Source organism: Tenrec ecaudatus, chromosome 10, assembly GCF_050624435.1.
Source record: "Tenrec ecaudatus isolate mTenEca1 chromosome 10, mTenEca1.hap1, whole genome shotgun sequence".
NCBI lineage: Eukaryota > Metazoa > Chordata > Mammalia > Afrosoricida > Tenrecidae > Tenrec > Tenrec ecaudatus.
Window position 1 is genome coordinate 102,254,152 of NC_134539.1, and position 6,633 is coordinate 102,260,784.

Below are 6,633 nucleotides of genomic sequence, written 5' to 3' on the forward strand. Positions count from 1 at the left end.
TGTCCCGACTAGATCACTGAGGACAAAGTGGGTGCATAAGCAAAAGTTGCGAAATGGTGCTCGGCTATCAAATGATATAGCATCAGGGGTCTTAAAGGCTTGAAGACAATCAGGCGGCCATCTAGCTAAGAAACAACAAAGCCCACAAGGAAGAAGCATGCCAGCCTACCCCAACGCGAATGCTGAAGAAAAAGTAGGTGCATGGGCAAGTGTGGTGAAGAAAGCTGATGGTGCCCAGTTGTCAAAATATACAGAATCTGGGATCCCATTGGCTGGAAGATAAACAAGCGGCCATCTAACTGAAAAACAGCAAAGCCCACATGGAAAATGCACACCAGCCTGTGAGATGACAAGGCATCGAAGGGATCAGGTATCAGGCATTAAAGACAAAAACAAAACAAACAAATAAATAAATCATAGTTTTGTGAATGAGGGGGAGTGCAGAGTGGGGACCCAGGGCCCATCTGGGGGAAATTGGACATCCTCTTGAAGAAGGGTTGTGGGGAGGTGATGAACCACTCAGAGTGTAGTGTAGCAACGATGAAACATACAATTTTCCTCTGATTCTTGAATACTTCCTCCCTCCCACTATCATGATCCCAATTCTACCTTACATAATTGGCTGGACCAGGAGATGTACACTGGCATGGATAGGAACTGCTCTAATTTTCTTAATCAGAATTTTAATAAAAAATTTTTAAAACGCCAAATATCACTGAGAAGGTTATACACTTTAGAACTGTTTATTTTTGTATGGTATTTATTGCATGTCCACACCTTCTACAAGTAGAAAATACAGGTTTAAAAAAAAAATCATTTTACTGGGGGCTCATACAACTCTTTTCACAATCTATCCATGTGTCAAGCACATTTGTACATTTGTTGCCATAATCATTCTCAAAACATTTTCTTTCTCCTGGAGCCCTTGAAAACACAGTTTTTAAATGTGTGAGATAATTTAAAAGTAGAGGGGAATATTGTATTCTTGGTATTATGGATATATTACTAATTAAATTATATTAGTTAGAGATTTAATATCAAATAACTTCCTATATCTTTAAAAAAATCATTTTATTGGGGGCTTGTACAACTCTTATCACCATCAATGTATGCATCCATTGTGTCAAGCACATTTGTACATTTGTTGCCCTCATCTTTCTCAAAACATTTGCTTTCTACTTGAGCCCTTGGTATCAGCTCCTCATTTTGCCCCTCCCTCCCTGCTCCCCCCAACCCCATGAACCCTTGATAATTTATAAATTATTATTATTTTGTCATATCTTACACTGTCTGACGTCTCCCTTCACCCACTTTTCTGTTGCCTGTCCCCTAGGGAGGAGGGCATATGTAGATCCTTGTAATCGATTTCCCCTTGCCACCCACCCTCCCTCTATACTCCCAGTATCACCACTCTCACCACTGGTCCTAAAGGGATCATCTCTCCTGGATTCCCTGTGTTTCCAGTTCCTATCTGTAGCAGTGTATAGCATCTGGTCTAGCCAGATTTGTAAGGTAGGATTGGGATCATGATGGGGGCAGAGGGGGGTGGGGTGGGGAGAAAGGAAGCATTTAAGAACTAGAGGAAAATGGTATGTTTCATCATTTCTATACTGCACCCTGACTGGCTCATTTTCTCCCCATGACCCTTCTGTAAGGGGATGTCCTGTTGCCTACCAATGGACTTTGGGTTCCCAATCTGCACGCCCCCTCATTCACAATGATTTGATTTTCTGTTCTTTGACACCTTGTGGTCACACAGGCTGGTGTGCTTCTTCCATGGGGACTTTGTTGCTTTTGACATAGATGGCCGGTTGTCTACCTTCAAGCCTTTAAGACCCCAGATGCTATATCTTTTGATAGCCAGGCACCATCAGGTTTCTTCATCACATTTGCTTATGCATCCACTTTGTCTTCCGTGATTGTGTCGGGAAGGTGAGCATCATGGAATGCCAGTTTAATAGAACAAAGGTTTCTTGCATTGAGGGAGTACTTGAGTGGAGGCCCAATGTCCATCTGCTACCTGAATGCTAAACCTATAAATATATGCACATAAATCTATTTCCCCATCCTCATATATAAATATATTTACATATGTACATGCCTGTATTTAGACCTCTATAAATGCCTTTTGCCTTTTGCCTCCTAGTTCTTTCCTCTATTTCCTTGTACTTTCCTCTTGTCCCACTATTATGCTCAGCTTTCATTTGAGTTTCAGTAATTCCTCCTGTTTACATTGCCCTTGATCAAGCCCTACCAAACCTCTTACACCCTCCTCACCACCAATTTTAGATGACTTGTTTTTCCCTTGTCCTTGGGTTTGTTAACAACACTTCCCCTACCTCCCCTTCTCTCATGTCCCCCGCCACCATCGGTCCCATTGTTTTCTCCTCCAGATTGTTTATACAGCCTATCTTATCTAGATAGACCTGCAGAGATAACAATATACACAAAATCAAGACAGAGCAAATAAAAAAATATGGAATGCTTCACAAATTTGCATGTCATCCTTGTGCAGGGGCCATGCTAATCTTCTCTGTATTGTTCCAATTTTAGTATATCTGCTGCTGAAGAGAGCACCTTATATATCTTTTAAACAAGGGTATATATTAAGGAATTCTAAGTAGTTTAGACAAAGAGGAAGGACCCATAGTTGAAAGATATGACCTTGGTTATAGAAATGAAGCCGAAAAATCACTTAATGGAAATCACAACTTCTTCATCGCAAATACCTTTTCCAACAATACACAGGTGATTATACATGTGGATTTCTTCAGGTGGAATATACAGAAATTAAATGGACTATATCTGTGGGAAGAGAAGAGAGAGAAGCTCAATTTCAGCAGCTAAAACCAGAGCAGGGACTGACTGTGGAGCAGACTATTAATTTCTCATATGTAAGTTTAGGTTGAAGCTGAAGAAAGTTAATACAAATCCAAGAGAACCAAAATATAACCTTTAGAATATTCCAACTGAATTTTGAGAATATCTCAAAAACAGATGTGACACACTGAACGCTAATGACACAAGGCCTAATGAGCTGTGGGAGGATATCAAGAACATCATGCATGAATAAGGTAAAATCTCATTAAAAAGATAGGAAAGAAAGAAAAGATCAATTTGGGTGTCAGAAGAGATTCTGAAAATGACTTTTGATCCTAGAATAGCCAAGACAAATGGAAGAATTGAAGAACTCAAAGAGCTGAACAGAAAATTTCAAAGGGCAGCTCAAGAAGACAAAGTCAACCCTTATAATGAAATATGAAAATACCTAGAATTAGAAAACCAAAAAGAAAGAATGCACTCAGCATATATGATGAGATCATTATAGAACTACCTTGAAAGATGTTGAACTACCTACCTCACAAGATGTAAACCCTGGGAACTCCATTTTGGAAAAGAAAAGAAAGTATTATTATTTAGGTCCAAATCAAATGTTGGACCACTGCCAAGAACCAACAGATGGTCCAAAGAGTCACCCCAGAAAGTCTGGGAGACCCCGGTAAGACTTGGCTGGATGCTGCGGAATTTCAAGAATGACATCAAGGAGCCAGCTTAACTACCTATATGAACCCAGCTAGAGACTGACTTTCAGAGAGCTCAGAACCAAGGAGACCTCAACTAGGCCTGCCCTCTCCAACTCCACCTGGGGTGAGTACACTGATGAGACTGTGATGCTGAAATAATAATGTAGTGTTCTGCCTTTATACCTGATATTTATTTGAAATGATATTATCGTCTGAGTTAACGTTAGGATTATTGGATTGTTTGATGTGTGTTTGCAGTGAATAGACGGAGCATTTGAAAATGCCAAAGAGCGTTAAATACTGACTGATCACGCCACTCGTGACAATATCTTAAACTGAAAGAAAACTCAAGAAAAAACTCAAGTCTTGAGTTGCACTATTGAAAGATTCTGTGGGCAAACTATTGAGTGATACAGAAAGAATCAAAAGGAGAGAACAAATATAGAGCTACTTTACCACAAAACAGTTGACATTCAACTATTTCGAAAGATAGCATATGATCCAGAAGTAATGAAGAAGTAGTCCAAGGTACAACGAAGGCATTAGCCCAAAACAATTCCTTAGGAACTGATGGAACATCCATTGCAATGTTTCAGCAAGCTCATGAAGCACTGGAAGCACTGACTTGTCTATGCCAAGAAATTTGGAAGACATAGACTTGGCCAAATTTCTGGAAAAGATTCGTATTTTTGCCCTTTCCAAAGAAAGGTGATCCAGCAGAATGCTCAAATTATAGAACAAAACTATCGATATCGCATAGAAGTAAAATTTTGCTGAAGATCAGTACATTGACAGAGAGCTGCCAGATGTTTGGGCTGAATTCAGAAGAAGACATGGAACAAGGGATATCATTGTTATTATCAGATGGATCTTGTCTGAAAGCAGATAATAACAGAAAGATATTCACTTGTGTTTCATTGACTATGCTAAGGGATTTGATGATGTGGATCATAAGAAAGTACAGAGATCCTTGAGAAGAGTTGGAATTCCAGAACGTTTCATTGTGCTCATGTGGAACCAGTACACGGACCAAGAGGGAGATGTGCAAATAGAACAAAGGAGTACTGCATGGTTTAAAATCAAGGAAGGTGTGCATCAGGATTATGCTGTCCTGCCATACTTTTTCAATCTGTATGCTGAGCACATAATCAGAGAAGATGCCTTATATGAAATGTAGCCTCAAAGAAAATTATTAAACTTTCTTACCAAAACTAAAAGAAAGACAATCATATAAAGTCTTGATGAAAAATATTACAACTGCAATGAAAGAAATTAGAAGAAAATTTCTCAGCAACATAAACTCAACATAAAAAATATATGGGACAAAGACACCATCTATACAACAACAACAAAATAAATCTAAGCAAAATAAAAAGTGAACTTACGCTGCCATTATTGTTAGGTTCAGAGTTGTCAAGACCCAGAACTCAAAACATGGCCCCATCCTGCATCATCCTCACAATTGTTTCTGTCCATTGTTGCAGCCACTATGCCAACCCGTCTTATCAAAGGCTTTCCTCTTTTTCTCTGCCTCTCAACTTTCCCCAGCATGATGTCCTACTCTAGGAACGGTTTTTTCCCCTGACAACATGTTCAAATTCCATGAAAAAATGTCACATCATCCTTTCCTCTAAGAAGCATTCTCACTGTACTTCTAAAACAGGCTTCTGTATTCTTTTGGCAGCTCATGGTACTTTTATTTATTCCTTATTTTTTTAGTAAATCATTTTCTTGGGGTCTCTTACAGCTCATCCAACAATGCATACATCTATTGTATCAAGCATATCTGTACATACGTTGCAATCATCATTTCCAAAACATTTTTTTTTCTACTTGAGCCCTTGGTATAAGCTCCTCTTTTCCCCCTCCCTCCCCCTACTCTCCCACTCTCGTGAAACCTTGATAATTTATAAATTATTTTTATTTTCATATTTTCCACCATCTGCTGCTCCCTTCACCCACATTTCTGTTGTTCATCCCCCTGGTGTGGGGAGCGGGGAGGATGCGTTGTACGTCAGTCATTGTGATCCGTTCCCCCTTTCCCCCCAAAGTCGGAATGGGTTTTGGGTCTCCATTCCGACCCTCCTAGTTCACATCAAAGTGGTTGTTTGTTTTGGGTCTTCTGATACCTGATCCCTGGGCACCTCGTGATCACACGATTTGGTGTGCTTCTTCCATGTGGACGTGCTTGCTTCCCTGCTAGATGACTGCTTGTTTAGCTGCAAGCTTTTAAGACCCCCGACGCTAGGCACGTTTAGTATTCTTTAGGACGGTGGTTCAAATGCATCCATTTTTCTTTCTTTGTCTTCCTTATTCAATGTCCGACTTCCATACACATATAAGGTAACTGCAAATACCATAGATTGTAACAAGCACACTTTAGTCCTCAAAGTACCATCCCTGCTTTTCAACACCGTGAAGAGGTCTTGTCCAGCAGATTTCCCCTACTCAATGCATAGTTTGGCCTCTTGAATGCTGCTTCCATGAGCATTGACTGTGGATCCAAACAAGACTAAATCGCTGACAGCTTCAAGGTTTCCCGCACGTATCATGATTTTACCTACCAGTTTAATTGTCATGATTTTGCTTTACCTTACAATGAGTTGTAATCCACACTGAAGACTGCAGTCCTTGATCTTCATCAGCAAGTGCCGCAAGTCGGGACTTTCTATTCCTATCAAGCTGAAAATCTCAGAAGCTTCCGGGGGAAGTCCTCCCTGTACTTTAGGGTCACTATGAGTTGGCATTGACTCAATGGTGATGAGTTTAGAGTTCTGAACAGTACACATCTTGCAGTAAACCACAGTTCCCCACTCCCTATGCAAACTTATTTTCTGTTTTTGTTCTATCTGTACCTCTCATCAGTATTTGTTCCACCTCTTTATAATTTCCTTTTTGAGTCTGAGTTCCAAGATTGCCATTTCGGTCATTTCATTGGATTTCGTGTTGTACAGAGTCTGGACACTGCATCTGCCTCGTCTGCCATCGTGGGTCTGCCTCCCACACTATTTTTTTAAATTAATATGTTTTTATGTTTGTTTGGCCAAACTTTTTATTGAGTTTCTGCAACTGTTTAGCACACACTTTAAATCGTCTTAATTGGGGAGGG

General features: G+C 40.0%; 1 non-coding gene across 1 annotated transcript; it reads right to left on the reverse strand.

Annotated features, from left to right (window-relative positions):
• Positions 1 to 2,470: 2,470 nt before the first annotated feature.
• Positions 2,471 to 2,577, reverse strand: LOC142460376 (U6 spliceosomal RNA). The gene has a single exon (XR_012786588.1). It is a non-coding gene; the product is annotated as a U6 spliceosomal RNA (small nuclear RNA).
• Positions 2,578 to 6,633: the final 4,056 nt, after the last annotated feature.